This window comes from Protopterus annectens, chromosome 7.part0, assembly GCF_019279795.1.
Source record: "Protopterus annectens isolate FY-2018-M chromosome 7.part0, PAN1.0, whole genome shotgun sequence".
In the NCBI taxonomy this organism is placed as follows: Eukaryota; Metazoa; Chordata; order Ceratodontiformes; family Protopteridae; genus Protopterus; species Protopterus annectens.
The window spans coordinates 858,396,986-858,416,618 of record NC_056739.1 but is presented as its reverse complement, the minus strand read 5'-3'; the positions used below and the strand labels follow the sequence as shown (position 1 = coordinate 858,416,618).

Genomic DNA, 19,633 nt, shown 5'->3' with positions numbered 1-19,633 from the left:
TGGCGAAGGTGGCAGCACAGACTGTACCTCGCAGGAGTGAAAGGATCCACCAGCAGCAAAAATCATACTACAACACATCTAATAATGACAGTTCACACAATGGCCAAGGTGAAAATTTTCAGAACCGTTCACTAAATCACAAGCCCCAGCAACCAGCACATTACCAGAATCAGAGGAAGAACAAGAAGGGGAACAAAACAGAGGAAGTGAACATTGATGCAGGTAGCAGTTTTTGAAAAATACAACAAAGAGAATAACTTTATTATTTCTCTGGCCTGACTATAGATGGAGCCTTAGTGGAGCTATCTGCTAAAGGGTTGACCTTTGTGCCATATTATCGAGCAAACCTTGCCTCTTCACTTATAGACCTAAACTGTTTGTGTGTATACTTAACCTAAATCTCATCTTAGGTGAAAATACTACCAGAAAAGATGAGTTCCACATTCCTAGTACATTCAGTCCACCCTTGCTTAGAGCAGCCTATCTATCCCTGGAGGAGTGTTCCCAGCACAAGAATCTGGTAGTCTATTGGCCGTTTTGGGCCAATTTGTAGCTCTTTCAAGTCCCTCTGTATAAAACCCAGTTTGGCGCGTTTTTTGCACTTGTTACTACTCAGCCAAGCTCCTCGTGGTCCTGCAGAGTGGTGCTAGCAGCAGAGAGGCTAAAAGAGTGACTGCTAACCTGAGAAAAGTGTTTTTTTTTCCTGCTACTTCCTGGGCGACTGTCCAGTCTAGCTAAACTGCAAGTATTTCTGCTTCTTGAACTGTTTTAAACTGTTTAAAGTTGTTTTTGCACCCGCACTTTTAAAGTTTGTCCTGTTTGTTGCATTTACCCGTTGAGGCTACACACTCAAGTGCACTAGCCGGTGTTACATATTTATTGCATTTTCCTGCTGTTTGTTGCAAAAAAAGAAAAAAAACAAAAAATTATCCTTGTTTCCTGTCTTTCCTGACCTAGAGTAGTCCAAATACAGGCTTTGCTGTATTCTGGACTTTTGGAAAGTTCCTGTGTTGCCCATTTCCTTTCATGGATAAAAGGAGGCTTCTTTGTTCACCAGTGGCAGTGGGGAGCTTAGAGCAGCCTATCTATCCCTGGAGGAGTGTTCCCAGCACAAGAATCTGGTAGTCCATTGGCCGTTTTGGGCCAATTTCTAGCTCGTTCAAGTCCCCTTGTATAAAACCCGCTTTAGCGAGGCTTTGCGTGATTTTCCGCATAGCACAGCATCGGGCAGCACCGCTTAATTGGGTGTAAACCATTCTCGGCTCGATAAAGTCTGCTCTTCACTTTTTCCCTTAGAACTGATCTAGTTCTCATAATAAACACCCTATTCCTACTCTAAAGCCTGGCACTTGCTCACTAAAGCAATTATATAAGTCAGCACTAAAAAATTAAAAGCACTACACCCTCACAAACTCCCCTTGAGTACCTTGTTCCCCATTGGCCCCTTTTTTCAATTATAAATGAATTCCCAATACTATTCTAGCATGTCCAAAGGTCAGTTGTCAATCTCCTCTCCGGTCCAGCTGGTGAATCTGGGAATCTTGAGGCAATGTTACAACTGCCTCATGTACACAGACAACCCTCTTCTCCTCCCAACAAATTCCAACACATGTGAGAGATGCAACCATATAGCCAAACTGGAGGCTAAGCTCTCTCAACTCAGTACTGGCATAAACAGTCAGGAGGAGAAGGAAACCACACTCACTACAATTCCAGTCTCACATAGACCTACCACGTCAGCAAACCAAACACATAAATACACAAAAACATACTCGGAGGCTCTAAATAAAAATCTGCCTAAGCAGCAGAGACCTCCAAAGCAGACACCCAAGCAACCGCTACCCCAAAACAAAACACGTGCAACACATAGCTCACAAAGCCAGTGTGCCGAACAGTCACAGCTCTTAAGGCTAAACAACACACCTGATACACTTGTAATAGTTGACTCTATCGTCAGGCACACTGACGTCCCGCTCACCAGGCTGAACAAGGAGAAGGTCACGGTGAGCTGCCTGTCGGCGCTAGGATCCGCCACATAACACAAGCACTCAGGTCACTCCAAGGCAAGTACAAATATGACTCAGTCATTGTCCATGCTGGTGTGAATGACCTGAGACATACCTCCCTGGACTACATGAAAAGAGACATAGAGGAGCTCTCTGAGCATGTAGCCCAGGCCGGTATGACCCTGACCTTGAGTAGCATCTTACCCTCACCAAGAATGATGCCACAATATGAAGACAAGATGATCAATTTCAACAATTGGCTTAAGTATTGGTGTCATTCAAAGGGGATCCAATGCCTGTCAGCCTGGGATGACATGCTCGACAAGCCACGATGCTTCGCTAGGGACGGCTTGCACCTGTCACCCCTGGGCTTTCGGATATTGGCAAAGGCTCTTGCCACCCCCATAATGCCTTTTTTAGGCAAGTCTCAAAAGACAAACCCACCTCCATAGGTATCACAAGGGATAAGAAACTAAGAGTAATGCTAGTCAACGCCAGAAGTCTAAACCTCAAGATGCACGCACTCGAAACTCTCCTTAGCATGGAGAACATCGATATCTGTGCAGTAACAGAAACCTGGTTCAAGGCTCACAAGAGCACCCCAACACTACCAGGTTATACCTCATACCATGCTTTTCGGCCCCAAAACTTGGACCGAACCACAAAAGGAGGGGGAGTATCAATATTCGTCAAAGATACCCACACCTCCAGGTTGGTGGCACAGCACGAAGCATCAGAGACTATCCATGTGCAACTAACAGTGGGTAAAACTGTCTTCCAGTTTATAGCCTGCTACAGACCACCCTCCCAAACCCAGGAACCCCACTCAGCCTTCCTGAGAACACTGGAAAATATAAAGGTCTTTCCAAACACCATTATATTGGGCGACTTCAACTACCCAAACATAGACTGGGAGCATTACTCTAGCTCCAACACCCTAGCCCAAAGGTTCTTAGAATTTATAAACTCAAATGCTATGGAACAACTTGTTACCACTACTACAAGAGGGGAAAACATACTGGACCTGATCATCACCAACATGCAGACTCTATGCTCCAGACCAGAAGTGTATCCCTCACTGGTAAGATCAGGCCATAAACTAATCTCACTGGATATTCACATCCTGACCCCACCCCCTGCCCAGAAAACCACAGTGAAAAACTTCTCTAAAGCAAATTTCACACTCCTCAAAACTGAGGTGGAATCCTTCAAAGCCCCTGGACCTGTGGAAAATACGGCCCAGACCGCAGAATCCTTTATAAATGCATTCTATGAACACCTTCAGGAATGCATGGATCATGCAATCCCAAATAAAACCAAGACCCAATCATCCAAAGACAGACGTCCTGTCTGGTGGACCCCAGCCATAAACAAACTATACAATAGAAGGAGGAAGCTACTACATGATAGAGCAAAATCCCATAAAGGGAAGGCATCTCTGATCAGTATTAGCAAAAATCTAAGGGCACTCATAAAATCGTCCAAGGCCAGCTTAGAGAGAAAAATTGCACAGGACACTAAGGATAATCACAAGGCTTTCTTTAGTTATGTCAGGAACCTGGGTGGGAATTCCCAGATATGCTCAGAATTAGTCCAAAATGAGAAATAATACACCGAACCCACAGACATTGCCAACATCCCAGCTGACAGGTTCAGCGCAAACTTCTCCTCCCCCTCCCCGCCAAAAGGGCAAATATCTATCCCAGCAGTGTGCTTCCCCCCTGACATCTCAGATGCTCAGGTAAGAGCCGCCCTTTCCAAAGCAAAAAACACAGCATCAATGGGACCAGACGGTGTCCCGGGCTGCGTCCTACATGAACTCCAAGAAGAGCTAAACCCAAACATACAACTACTGTTCAATCTCAGCCTTACTACAGGATATGTACCCAAAGAGTGGCATACAGCAACAGTGGTCCCTCTCCACAAAGGTGGTGCCTCAACAGATCCTGGAAACTATCGCCCCATAAGCCTGACTAGCTTGGTCTGCAAAGCTATGGAAAGGATCATCGTGGACCTCATAAATAAAGATACTGGGGACCTACAGACACTGGATCCTACCCAGTTTGGCTTTAAGGGCAGATCCTGCCTCTTAAACCTGGTTGATTTCTTTGAAACAGTCACCAAGGCCACTGACAAGGGGAAGGTGGTCCACACAGCCTACCTGGACCTCGCAAAAGCCTTTGATACAATACCCCACTCGAGCATTATAGATAAGCTCACCAGCTTAAATATAAACCCGTATGTCACTAGATGGGTTGCAAACTGGCTCAAAGACAGAACCCACACAGTTTGAATTGCTGGAGCCAAATCAGACTCCAAACCAATTACAAGTGGTGTCCCACAAGGCTCAGTCCTGGGACCTCTCTTGTTCGGTATATATTTCTTGGAGGTACAGGCCAACACGGAAGGACTGTGGTTGACCAAGTTCACAGATGACTGCAAGCTGGGCGCCATAATCGACTCTCCAGTCGACACAAGCATTCTCCAAAAGGGCCTCATAGAAACAGACAACTGGTGCCAGAGCCATGGCCTCAAGCTAAACGCCAAAAAGTGTATAGTCATCCCCTTTGGCAAAAACAAAGTGCCCACAAATTACCACATAGGTGGTAATCCATTAAGTACAGAATAAGTAATTAGGGACCTGGGGACCCAAGTTGATAGCAATCTCGCATCTGACAACCATGTGGCCAAAGTGGTTAGAAAAACATTTTATATAGCCCACCTAATCATGAAGGGATTCACATCTAGATCAGGGGAGGTCATCGTGCCTCTTTGCTCATCCCTCATCAGGCCCATAATTGAGTACAATGCCCCTTTTGGGATGCACCTTACCAGACACCTGCAGCAACTGGAAAGACCCCAAAAGTACCTCACCAAGAGGATCAAAGGGCTCAAACAGATGCCATGTGCTGCCCGGTTAAAGAAACTCCAGCTCTACTCAGTGGCATACTGCCTGCTCAGAGGCGATCTGTGCCTGACGTATAAAGCCATGTCCAACCCGGAATTAATGGACATGCTGCACCTCCGAAAATCCAAATCTCATTGAGCTACGCACTCGAGAGACTTGAACCTCAGCACTGAAATAAATAGGACATGCTGGAGGGACAGATTCATAACCCAGAGGCTCCCTTCACTCTGGAATAAAATCCCAGTCCAGGTTAGGCAGAGTCCCTCATTGACTCTCTTCAAGAGGAATCTTGATGAGTGGATGGGAGATCGTAGGTTTACCCCGGGTATCACTTCTGTGTCACTGTTAGACAGAGGCACAGTATACTAACCTCGAAAAAGGGCATAGCAAAATTAATTTAAAATGGGTGGCAAAAGCCAAACATACTCTGGCTAGGCTTATAAATGCCCTACGGCAGATAGCCTAATATGAACCTATGAACCTAATCTTAGATCTGTTCCAGCAAATTTGTGAGTTGGACTTCAGGAATGAATTGGTGAAAAATAAAACCAACAAGAATTTTGTAAGAAATATTACTGTAAGAGAGAGGCAATTATTAGATGGACTGCAAACGGCCGGTTTGAGAATAATGAAACATGACAAGGGAGGGGGACTGGTTATGATGAACATCAGTGACTATAGTACTAGAATGTTACAAATACTCAACACAGATGCTTATAAAAAAGTTTCTAGAAACGAGTTAAATACAGCTTACAGTCATGTTAAATATTTCATATACAAATTGTTCACTGAAAGCAGAACAGATATTAATCTATTCAACTATTTATCTATGCCAGTGCCCAGAATACCTAATATCTTTGGCGTACCTAAAATGCACAAAGATATAAGCAACCCTCCCTTGCAACCACTAGTTGACGCTAGAAATAGCATAACATATGCATGTGCAAAATATGTGGATTCTGCGCTACAAAAATATGTAACTAGTGAGAAACAAATTTGCAAGGACTCTTGGTCGTTCCTACACTGTCTAAATAATTTACAATATGACAATAGTTAAAAAAATTTTTAACAATAAATGTTAAGGACTTGTATACGTCCATCCCACATTTGGAGGGCATAGAGAGAATTAGCTACATTCTGAGAATCAAGGGCGTACCTAATGATACAATAAGTTTGCTTAGTGAACTATTGGACACTATTTTGTCCAATAACTATGTACTCTTTGACAAAAGATTGTTTTTACAACTATCAGGGATAGCCATGGGGTCCCCGTGTGGCACCAGTTTCGCCAATTTAGTAATTGCTGACTGGGAACACGAATTTGTCCTTCAGAACAACTGGGTCCAAGGCAAGGTACACTACTACACTAGATTCTTGGATGACATCTTCATGGTGATAAGGGGTGACAATGACACAGCTAATGCAATTGTCAGTTACTTTAATGAGGCAACTGACTTTTTGCAGTTTACATCACAATTTGGTGCAAATTCCATATCAAACGTGGATGTCCTGATTTGTTCTAGAAGTAGTAAAAGGACAGTTGGTCAGGGCAGCTAGGATGACCTCCCTAGATAGACACTTCTACTTAGAATGTAACAACTTGAAGGAGATGTTCGCTAGGAAGGGTTAGCCTATACAGATGTTGAAACTGCTTGTTGAAGAGGTGATCCACAAGCATACGAACGGAGTGTACAAACCTATTTTAAGTCAAAAATCAAATTGATACACCCACTGATACTATAGGTATACATATTGAAGGGAACACCGACAGTAATGTACTCCAGAATTTTAGTAATTTTAATAATTTCATTATTTCATTCAGTGTAGATGCTCTTGACTTATGTGGGATCATCAGGAAGAACTGGGACCTACACCTTTATAAGTAAGAAAGTGGCTCACACACCTAGAATTACCTTCAAAAGAGGAGTCAATTTAAAAAAATCTAGTTGAAAGAAACTCTAATACACTAGTCAGTAGATGTGGGATGTATAAATGTGGTATGTGTAAGTACTGTAAACATATGGATGTGGGTCAGAAGTTTAAGATCAAAGGCACTCAATACACCACAAGATTTAGATTAAACTGCCAGCCTAAAGGGGTCATATACCTAGCCCAATGCCAAATGTGTCCCGCATTCTATATAGGGAAAACAGATAGGAAATTGTGGGAAAGAATATATGAACATCTATACCACATTGGCAAATTGAGCGAAGACAGTGCCCTAGCTAAACATATCTGCGAATACATAGATCACAGGTTTTTGTTCAGGGCAATAGACCAAATTGTACCCAATAACATGTGGGGTCCAGTTTCACTGGAGTTAGAATGTTTAGAATTAATATGGCAGTTGAACACCAATGCAGGGCAGTATCCAGGTCTAAATGAAAGATGTTCTGTTGTATGTATTCTGAAATTAAAACGCCTTACTAGATAGGGTTTTACGTACAGAATTCATGTAAAGTATGTATTAATTGTACATAAGATCTTAAAAACCAACAATAGTAGGAACGAACATGGGTTTACCATGTCATTTTAGTATTTTAGATATTTGGTACTTATAAAGTACAAAAACTTTTGTAGGTATTTTATGGTATATAAGAACATTTAGTATTGTTTCTTCTGTAGGGTTAGGGTTTGAGTTTTGCATGTAGGTGTGTCTAAATGTGTCTGTGACACTTTTGTAGTCTTTAGAAACTGCAGTTTCTATGAGTACTAGTTTTAAATTTGTTGTCAAGAAGAAGGAAATGAACTGATTAACTAATATTGGTTAATTACCTAACTAATTAACTACTGCTCACCGACTACTTAAGGGCATGCTCTCAATGTTGTTTTTATCTGAAGAAGTCACAGTATTTACTGTGATGAAAAGCGCTTCATTTTGGATTAAACTGCTTGTTCTTACATTTTGTGCTTGGTGCCTTCCTTCCTGCAACCAGTTTTCAGTTTTCCAATTCACATGAAACAGAGCCCTCCCTGACCCTCTTCATATGCAACCTAGATCAATGGATGGGTGACTGCAAATTCACTCCTGGGTTGGTGCCCATGTCCCTCCTGGACAAAGGACATTGGTATTAAAAGGATGTGTCATGCAGTGAAGCTGGAGTGTTGGTGCAGTCTTCATGGCCTTCCAGTGCTTCTCACTGTAATCAGAGTAACCCTCCAAAAGTACTGCCACGAAAGACATCTTCTTCAGCGTAATGACCTCTGTCATCACTGTAAGGGGTACCACATGGCAGCCACAAACCCTAACAGCTACTGCCTCAATAACAGAGGTCTTGAACACGATCCATTCAGATTCCATGACTGCTGACCTCACTCAAAATACTGTGAGAAATGTTTTTTGGGGAAGTAGCTGAATTCATTTTACAGAGAAGCTTCCATCAGACACTCCTAAGGGAGCTTTATTGCCAGTTTGAGTTTCCAAGGTCTACCTGGCCAGTTTCCGCTCAGGTGGATCAAATTTAACCAAGATGTGATAGCCAATTGGCACATCTACCACTTGCTTCACCCAACTGTTCAGAACAAATAGCCTCAGGTCTAATAGCACAACCACAAAGTGCATCATCAACATCTAACTCAAGCTGCTCAGGTACTAAATACATATCCAAGCCTCCTTGTGCTCAAACAATGCATCCTTATGGACACTGATGATGTGTACATTACTGAAAATTCAATAATAATATTCTACTCATGTTTAAATCTGGGAGGAAATTCCTACCAATCCCACCACTCTAGGTATTGTCATCCTTTCCCAAATATGTTTTGAAGTCAGTAAATAGCATCTGCTTGATTACCTCACCCTAATGCTGAATACTCTGTATAGTTGTTTGAAGTATAAGCACAAGCAACTGCATTAAAGTGTTACATTCGGTGACTTAAGTCTCTGACACAACCTTCTTTTTTGTCTGCATGTCCTTCCTATGTTCGTGTGGGTTTTCTCTGGGTGCTCTGGTTTCCTCACTCATTCCAAAAACATTCAGTAGGTGGCTTGGATTAGCTGGATACACAAATTTGGCCATAGGTGTAAGTAATGATGTGTGAGCGGTATGAAAAAAAGCAGCAGGGTTAGCCGCACTGTGGTGTGAACACTGACTGTAGATGACAGTCACTGTTGATGTGATATCCCAACTCCATGTACAAAATGGGAAAATTGTGACTGATGCTGAAGCAGCCCTCTTGTCTCCCAGAAAAAAAGAATCCAGCCCACCATTCCTTAAAGTTTTGAGAATATCCCTACACTCAGCTGGGGACTCTCGTGATAAAGTTGTTCCAAAATAGGAGAAGGGCTACCATCAATCAACGAATAGTAACCATACAATTGAGCCCAACTGTACCAAGCTACTACTATTCTGTCTCTTAACCCAGCTCAGATGCCTTTCCCATCAATAAGATATTTGACAAAATTAGTTTTCATTACCAAAGTCTGGACTGGATCTGCACTAGCTCCTGGCTGGCACTATACTCATCTCCCACTACTCACCTTAGTGAACTAATCCATTTGTCAAGCTGGACCAGGAGGTGCTAGCCTTTAGACAGTACCCTCATACATGGGTCAAAGGATGGGGTCCTAGTAACCCTAGCCTTGTCAGAATCCTCTTATACTGATTCTTTATATTGCGTAATGCCACTTATTTGGAAGTATTTTGTATGCTCCTCATATCAAAGTGTTCATTAAAGGTGACTCTACCAACAGCATAAGGCTCCAGATGATGCATCACTGAGGTTCACTGGGGCACATAAGGCCATCCATCATGACAATGTGTTGTAACCTATGGGAAGGCTGCAAATAAGTCATGTAATATAATTTTATCTGACTTGCAAGTACTTAGATCACAGCAAAACAGCCAGTTCTGTAAAAATAGATTTACATGAGCTATTGCCAAGACATATACCATACAAACATACACACACGCTGAAAATTATTCTGGTTCAACTAATCTGAAATAAAGACAGCATCAAAATAGAATTGCCATTACGTTCTTCCAGGAGAATATGTAGGCTGGGTCTCTTTTGTCTACTACCACAAGCTGGTAATCTGTTTAAACATTTAAGCATGGTTTTGTTATTGTAAAAGAAATGTCCCAGCATTCACTGGCATTAAAACATTCGCTAAGTAACTCCTGCCCACCCAGACTTCAGATTATTACACTGTTGAATGTGGCAGCGATTATCACTGCTAAATCACAGCTCCTTGTACTGCAACTAGGTTGCCTTCTTTGTGGAGTACTCATGTCCTCCCTGTGTTTACACTTATTGTAGCTGTTCTGGTTCCTCAAAATTCATGCTGTTAGGTGAACTTGAGATCACCTATGTCCCAAAAGGTGTGCGTGTATCCTGTAATGGCCTAGTGTCCCAACAAAGACTGGTTGTTTGCCTTATACTCACTGCTTGCAGGCTTAGGCTCTGGCTCCTTTGTAAGCCTGAACAGGATAAAGCAGGTATTGAAGCATGAATCATCCAAATTAGCAAGAAGATGCAAAGAGGAATTTGGGAAAACACGACACTTTAGATTACAGAAAATTTTCCAGGCAATGTTGTGATGGAGTCAACAAACTATAAGAACTACCCAATTATGTTTCAGTTGAGACATCACTGCACACTACAAGTGCTGAAAGCTAATGACCTGGTTTCTTCAGAGGACACTGAATCAGCTCCACAGACCTGGCCTGTTACACTGGCTACAACTTCAGAAAAAATGAGTGTTTCAAGGCATAATCCCTTTAACTTTGTTTATTGTGTTCTGTTTTACTTCCACTATTCTGGATGTGTTTAACTGGAATGCTGTGGGCTAAGAAGCACTTTCTTTCTGAAAGAGTATACAGATGAAGTATGGACCAGTTGCCAAGACTAAGAGTGTTCATCCTAGATCTATTATGTTTAACACAATGACAATCTTTTGTTCTCAAACATGTAATTAAAATGTGCCAAGTTATACTAACAAAACAAAAGTGGGCAATGTCTGAAATACATCTGTATGCCATAATTTTTGGTTTAATATGACTGCATAAATAATGTGGTGGTGCATTAACTGCCAGAGGTGCCATAAACTGTTGAAGGCTGAAGGAGAACAGGGACACTTAACAACATTATATATATATATATATATATATATATATATATATATATATATATATTTTTTTTTTTTTTTCACCATATAGGTATCTACTACTGTAAGAGAAGCAGACAACATAATCTAAAATATGCACATGCCTTTTAAACTATAAAGAATATGTGTCTTCTTCTAATGAAGTGTAATGCAAATGAGACTAAACTTTGGGGGGGTACAAGCATGAAAAAGAGCAATGTATTGGTAGCTCAGTAAAGAAGCATCTTATGTCATTATTGTACTTACAGCACATATTTAAAGTTCACTGTAACACCCAGAATGAAAAAAGACTAGCGCACAAAATGTTAGACTGCAACACTAAAGGCTCATAAACTAAAGCCACTGGAACCTTTCTTTGATAGGTTATTTTTCTGTCTTACTTTGAGGTTTCATTATGGAATTTTATATGACAAGAGAATATTCAGCTATGAAATACACTTAAAACTGCAGTTCTAATCTCAGAAATTCTTAGTACAGTATGCCTCTATATTTCACTGCATTGCTTTAGCCTCTTGAAAACATGGCATTGTAGCCACATCATGCTACAACTAAAAATATATTTTTTTCTGATTAAATACAGAGGAGTTTTACTTCAAGAGATATTCACAATATGTAAAGAAGTACTCAGCAGAAATTCACCACAGCGCCCACAATGAAAAAGGAGTACAATGCAAAATGTCATACCAGCAATAAAGGCACATGAGGTCAAGCCAAAGAATCTATGTCTGTTTCCCTTTGACATTATTGCAAAATTTTCAAGTAAAACTGGTATGTGGCAATAAAAACACATTTAGGACTGCAAGTCTAACCAAACAGCTGCCAGAGCAGCATGCCTCTGAATTTGCCTCCACAGGTTTAGCTGTTAGAGGGCATGATATTATAGTCCTAGCTACTATAACTAAAACATACTTTTTCTGGAAAATATATACCATTTTCACTTCTGAGATACAGCAACCTTAGTACACACACATTCTGGGCTTTAGTTTTACTCAAGCCTTTTCTGCAGAGGTCAAACAGACTTCAGGTGGGAATAAAACATAGTACGCGACTATGACAACAAAAACCCATTGAAAATCTGGATTTATCAGCTGTATATAAGAGGGCATATGTCAGTTTAACAAAAAATAATTCCCAACAAAAAATCAAGGACTCAACATGGTATTTGATACAAAACATATACTGTCCCAATGGAATATCCAACTTCTGAGAGAGTACACTATCTTTGTGAAGGAATCACATACATGTAATGGCCATATGGCACATTGACAGATCCTGTCCACCCCAACAAACCAAGTGAAGATCCTGTCCACACCAACAAACTAAGTGAAGTGATCCTGTAACTGCCATGTGCTTTCATAAATCTCCTGCCTCGAGTCTCTTGTGCAGAGCACCAAGGTGGAAACTAGGTATATTACCAGCCTGTTAAAAACAAAAGCTCTCTATAATGCTGAATTCACTAGCTGTATTCAAGAGGCCATATTTCAGTTCCCTGAAGACATCTGACAATACTAATAAAGTACTTTGGTAGAAAATATATATACTGTGCCAGCTGACTGTGCCTCTCCTGAGAACCTGAAAAGTCACAGTACTTTTGAATTTGAAAGAATCACAGAAATATTATGAGCATATTGTTCTTTTATAAATACTACCCTTTCCCTAAAAATATATCAACAGTCAGTCAGACGTGATCCATCAATAACCATTAGGTTTCATACATCACACATTCATCCACAAATGATACCCACATTCTGCATACTTCTAATGTTTCTCTAGGAAGAAAATACCATAACAGCCACAATACAATATTTCAACTTCCTGCTATTAGACACGTACACTATCCATGACGAGACATATTTTTATTTTATAGTTTTTTTGTAATGACCCTGTGTTTTCACATGCAGCATTCTTTCTCATCCTCTTCTCCATAAAGACATCCATCTTCTATGTACAGCTCTAAAGTCTCATTGTATGGAAAAACAAAAACAGCAAAGAAATTACAAGAAGAATTTATGAAAACCCTTTGCAGTATACATGCTGGTTCGAGGTTACACATATACATGTTCCTGGTGCTGATTGCTTGCATTCATTAGACATAGATCCTTTGCATATTTGTCTTTCTAAATGAATCCCCTATCTCTCACAAATTCAGTCAAGTCTAATCTGAGGATTGTGAAGGGCTGTACCTTCAAAACCATTCGGCTGGTCACACCATTTGCGGGGAAAGAGAGCCAAATTTGGCTAGTTCACAGATCAACTACCTGTCTACAATTCCTCTCCCTAAAACTAGCCATGTCAATGACCGCTTTGAATAACTAATGTAATTGCTCTTTACTTTAAAAAATTATACAAGTTTATGAAGCTGCAGACATTGTTTACTGTTACTAATGACTGTACATCTATTTGGAGTCGTACAGAAAAAGTGAAAAAATATTTGCCACAAATGTATTTCAATTTGGAGCTTTCTGGCACTGTGCTGTATTACCCACAATCAAGCCACAACAATCCTCACTTGATTGTGATCATCCTAACTGTTCTTTGCTTTCATGCACCAACTGCCACCCAATAGATAACCACTTCTAGTGACCATCAGAAATCAACAAAAGTCATAGAAAGTAGTCATAGCAATTTACATGAAGTTGGTGTTGCAGGATTAACTATTTTGCTTTGCCCTTAACACACAGCTCACAAAAAAACTTTATTCATATCTATCAACCTCTTAGTACAGCAACTAAGAAAAAAAAAAAGTTAATGTGGTGGCAAGGGCCTATGATTACTGTCAAGTATGAAATATTACCCTTTTCTGTTGAACTTAGAAATTGGCTAGGATAACAGGTTTTACGTTCGCATCATTCTTTTGATAAATATAAAGGCCCTGATTCCAAATGACTTGCTGTTATTGTAAGAGACCACTTAACACTGAGAGCAAATATTTTGGAATCTGATTCCAATAGAAAGACTGTTCAGAGATAGGTCTTACACCAAGGGAAGTAGCTTACACTGACAGCAGGCCTTTCAAAATCAAGGTAGACTTACACTGTGAGCAACTCTTTTCAACTCTGGCCCATTGTCTGTAACTTAAAAGTTTGTCATTGTTAGTGTTAGCAGTAATTTACCAGAGAAAAGGGATACAAGTTATAATCAGCCCCAGCCTCAAGGTACCCATTTTTGAAACCTACCACACAGCCCATGGCCCTCTGATGCATCAATCCCTAGGAGAGAAAAATATGATGCACTGAAAACTGTTAAGAAAAAAAATAGGTTTATTTTCTAATCTGTATTAGACAACAATAAGTCTAGCTGCAGATCTACTGTTTTTCAAAAACAAAGATGAATGAACAAATTCTCTCAAAAGAGTCTCCCTTCTCCCATATCTCCCAAAGTGCTGGGCAAAGCCAAAAAGAATGGAGGAACAAAAGCCCACAGTCAGGGACAATTTTAAATACTTAAATATGTGAATAGAACAACAGTTTTTTCATCAGCATGCATTTTTTTAACAATGAAAAGTATGCAACTCTAATGATTGCCATTACTGACTATATACTCCTCCCTAATTTACCAGTGGTCAAGCTGGGAATTTACCAATTGTACACACTGGAGTCATACCCCCCAGGAAATGCATTGCCAGAGCAATGAATTACATTATTACAGTCATATTGCACCCCCCCCCCCCCCATAAAATGTCTAGGCCATGGCCTGGCACTGCAGTATATTATCTATTTTGACCATATCACATAGACTGACATTTGGTTACACTGCTGCATTGCAACAAGTCTCTGTAAAAAGGTCAAGAGACTTCACTTACAAGGCAGTACTGTGACTCACTGCATCTCCAAACAACTAACCGAGACGTATTACTAAATAAATTTGCCACCGAAGCATTAAGTGACATATATTGCTAACTAAATTTGCTAATGTCTGCAAGCTGCTGTTGCCATTCACTCAGAAGGTGATGTTGTCAAAGTCTAAACCATAAAAATCAATGGTGTAACAGGAAACAAGCTTAATTAAATGGAAAGTAGTGTAGCACTGTTACCCCCTTCTTACACAGAACGACACAGCTTTCATTATAGCTGGCACCCTACTTCAGAATGATGTGGTGCTCAGAGATCAACACCTTTGTATATAACTCCCTATATTTTGACCACCATGCAGTAACAGTAGTCAGGAAATCTCTCAGTCTAGTCCAGTAAATAAGTCAAGATAATTCATCCAAGGCAAAAAAAAATATATAGCTTTCCTCTATAGTCTATCCTGATCAGACCAATTATAGAATATAATGCTTCTTTTTTCATGAGTGTATCCAAACACATCACAAACCTATAATGACTCCAGTAGTTCCCAGCTAAAGAGGTTACCAGACTAGAGACTCTAATTAAAAGAAAAAGAAAAAAAAAAGCTTGACACGCCCTATAGTCTATCTTATATTGCTCCTGTGTGGTAATTTAAGTCTATCATTCTGTTTTATTGGTGGCTCAACCTTCCTTGATCTCCTACACCTCCACAAAACAAATGTTTTCACAATCATTCAAACTAAAGACTTTAATCTCATTTAACAAACAAATAAGATATGCAGGATGGAAACGTTTATGATTCACTTCTGGAATATGCTACATAAAAACAGAATAATATCCTTGCTTGCTTTATGACTAACCTTGAAGATTAGATGGGCACCCATACACTGCTCTGCATCCTGACTTGTTTAACCCTCCTGGAGACATGAGATGCCCTAAAGGGTGGACGTTGACAATGGCTAACTTGTATACTCTATGAATCAGTGAATCTATAAACATGTGCACTGGTAAGCAATTTCATTTTTTTCTAATCACAGTAACAGGACATATGCAGGTAACCTATGTCCTATTACTACCCAGTATAGGCATCAACAAGCAGTTGCCCTTAGCAACTGATAGCAGTGCTGAGTTACCAATCTCTATTCACACATTACTACGATAGACAGAGTTTCAAAGTACAAAGAATTAATGGCCAAAAAGCAGGCTTTGATATACCAAGTCAGAGATGGACATTTCTTGGAACATTCCCTTTTCTCCAACATATGGCTATTCAGCAGTTGATATATATATATATATATATATATATATATACATACATACAAATGTCTGCACATACACACGTTCAGTAGGAAATCTTACTGAGAACTGTGCAATCAAAGTGCCTACAATCGGATGCCTTAGCAATGTCTGGTCTGCTACTCATTTGTGTAGAGACTGATGAGAATTATAGATTAGTTTTGCAGGTTATTTTTTTTCCCTAAATTGTGGCAGGAAGCTAGATAAAGCTTTCAGCAGTGATAACAGTATACACTATCCACAGCAAACTATAAATGCATTTACTTTAAACACAATCAACATGGGGGTGTCCTCCACATACTTCTCAACCTCTTAAAGCAAGATATCTGGACAAAACCATAAATAATGGGGGGACAAAGGCCCAAAAATACGGACACTTCTTTAAATATTGCTCTTACAAACTTAGAAAGTAGACAGAATAATAGGTTTTGCATTAGCATTAATTTTCTGAAGGATATGAAGTCTGAAACCCAAATGTCTGCCATTATTTTCTGTCTTCAGTCCTCAATGATCTGCCAGTGATTTGCCAGAAAACCACAATTTTATGAGATACAGACTAAAAATATAAGGCGAAAATCTGGACAGTTGAGAGGTATGCTCTCAACTTGTTTCCTCAAGAATTCTGGACAGAGCCAAAAATGAGGGTAAGAGGTGGGGGGGGGGGGAGTGAAATCAAGGACAATTTATAACTATCACTTTAATTCACCTAATCAAGCCTTAAACACCTTTTTATATACTTCTAATTCACACCCATACCACCTTATAGCGTCCAGAACGTTTTGTGGTCTGGCTTCTTTACCTAAATGACTTAGCAGCTAATAATATTCAGTATTAGAAAGGGCAATGAATTATTAACAAAAATGACACCAAGATTGTTAGTCTAGTATGTCCTGCAGTGGAGAAATTAATCTCTATTTGACACTTATTATTTATATTTTCAAAGTTACGTTCATGTTACTGAGGTGTACGGTGTGAAACACTAATTTGGGAGACAGAACAATTCACTGTTGATGATGATTTATATCAAACTATACTGGAAATATTGCTAGTTGTTTGCTAGTAACTACAAAAATAAGCAATATTTCCAAATGTACTTAATACTTCAGAAACCAAATGACTTACAAACTGCTGCATGAATCTAAGTGAAACCTTAGATATTGTTGAAAAAATTGTCTTTGAAATTTGTACTGTATGTTGCATGTCTTGAGAGATACCCGATATTATTTGATTTGCTAATTATACAATTAAGAAGTGTTTTCATATTTCTGTAAAATTTCTTATCACCTGAAAGCTTATGCCTGTTTAACTTCCAGTAATATATGTTGGGTTGCACAGTTTTCAAGATATGAAAATTGGTTAGTGAAAGTTTAAAAAAATATAATTTGGGGTTGTGTGTATTACGTGTATTACAGTATTTATGGAAAGGATTATGATCCGCGGTGGTGGTGCTGCGGTAGCGTTGTCGCCTCACAGTAAGACGCTGTCCGGTTCGATTCTCAGCTAGAGCGTCTTCTGCGTGGAGACATGTGTGAATGGGCGTACCTTCGTTGAAGGTTGTGCGTCAGTGCTGGTAACTCGGCATGTACAAATCAACTACCAATCATTAGCGGACCGAAGTTCCACTGTGGCGACCCCTAACCGGGAAAAGCCGAAAGACACAACAAAATTATGAATGCACCAACAGTCACTGTAAAGAATACCTCTTACTGATAATATTGCTATTTGTACAGTTTTAATAGCTTTTATTGTTCACAAAATATTTACAGTTGTTTACCTTATGCTTTTTAAGTTTATTTTTCAGAAAATGCTCTGGAATGCAGGATATGTGTAGGCTGCTAGATGTGACAGACACCACATATGTGTTAAGAAGCATAAATTTAATAGAACAATGGGCTTTGTTTCAACATGAAACTTCTGAACAATAGATAGTGTGAAACTCTAATGTCTAGCATTATTGATTTGTCTACAATCCTCACTGATTTACCAGAAAATCAAAACTGTAATACGGAACAAGGAGGAAAAATGAGAAAAAGTCTTGTCTGCAATCTCACACACACATACACACACACACACACACACACACATATATATATATATATATATATATATATATATATACATATAAACACACCACGCACGAGCGAGCATGGCCATGCACATTTGCAGTCTCTCTCAGTCACACTTACAAAGACAGAGATACACACACACACACACACTGGAGTCAAGATGTGCACCTCTTCAGAAAAAAAAAGTAACAGACTGCAAAAGTAGACTGCATATGCTTCTCAAAGTCCGGCATCAATATGCAGTTATTGAACAATAAGAGGTAATGGACTATGAGTGGCAGTACTGATTGACTGTACTCCTCAGTGAGTTGCCAGAAAAATCAAAAAATTTACAGAGAACAGGAGAAAAATATGAGGTAAAATCAGCGAAGTCCAGGAAAGTCAGTAGAGAGACACATTTTTTCTTTGCAAGCAGCCTGGGCGCCAGCACTGCATTTACATCAATCTAGCCAGCCAATAAGATGCAAATGCAAGCAGGGCCAATGGTGATTTTTAAGCTCACATCACAAAACACTAACTAAAGTACTGTAACAGAAAATTAAAAAAACAAAATTGTTTTACTGAAATTAAGCTTGATTCTTTATTTTCTGCTATACTGCAGTTGAACAAGTGTATTTTTTTTTTTTTAGCTGCGGGCAGAGTTCATGAATCTGTGGAAACTGGTGGGGTGGTTACCCCCCCCCACCCCCCGGCCTGCTGCTCCTGCATCCGTGCTAGCTGTTATTTAAAAATGGTCAGTCTGCCATGTAACTGCATGTTGCAGAAATGTAGCTACTGCTTGACTGCATTGAAAATCTGCTGTTTCTCCTGATTTCAGTTCTGGTGTTACAGCTTTAACTCCCTATAAAGCACTGTTTGCAACCATAGTACATTTGCTTTTGCAGTTCTCCACAATTAGCCTCATAAATACTGCTGCAACATGAGGTCCTAACAAGAAAATGTTGTTTCCCCTTACTGTCTGCATAAGACTTAGCAAAAACAGTCATGTGCATCAGTGCAAGAACGTATATAAAGGCAGTAGATAAATATTCAATAATGCCACATGATACTTGGCCTTTTTTAATCTACCAATTTGTTTGGTTATTATAACAAAAGTAGGCAGATATGATCATTCCTTGAATAAAACTATTATGTGGAAACTGATGGAAAAAACATACCTTGATGCTTGCGGCTTGGATTAAAAATAGTCAGGCGAGGAACAGATATGATACATTCAACTAAATTAACCACTTCAAAATACTGACTACACAAGTCTAATTTTCCATAGCAAACTTGCTAAGTTTGCACATATTTGGGAACTATGCTCAAGCATATTTACTCTTATGTTAGAGTGAGACAGTAAATGGATGGAGAAAGTTATTGCTTTTGTTTACCAGGACCAATTTTCAGCAGAGACCCAGGGAAGAATGCACTCATGTGCAAACAGTAATAGAGTAACACTAACATTTGAAAGGCAATAA

At 39.7% G+C, this 19,633-nt stretch overlaps 1 long non-coding RNA gene across 2 annotated transcripts in view; it reads right to left on the bottom strand.

The window, feature by feature from the left end:
• LOC122806742 overlaps positions 1-19,633 on the bottom strand; it is a 1,208,783-nt gene that overhangs the window by 648,167 nt on the left and 540,983 nt on the right. The gene's annotated exons all lie outside the window — the stretch shown is intronic.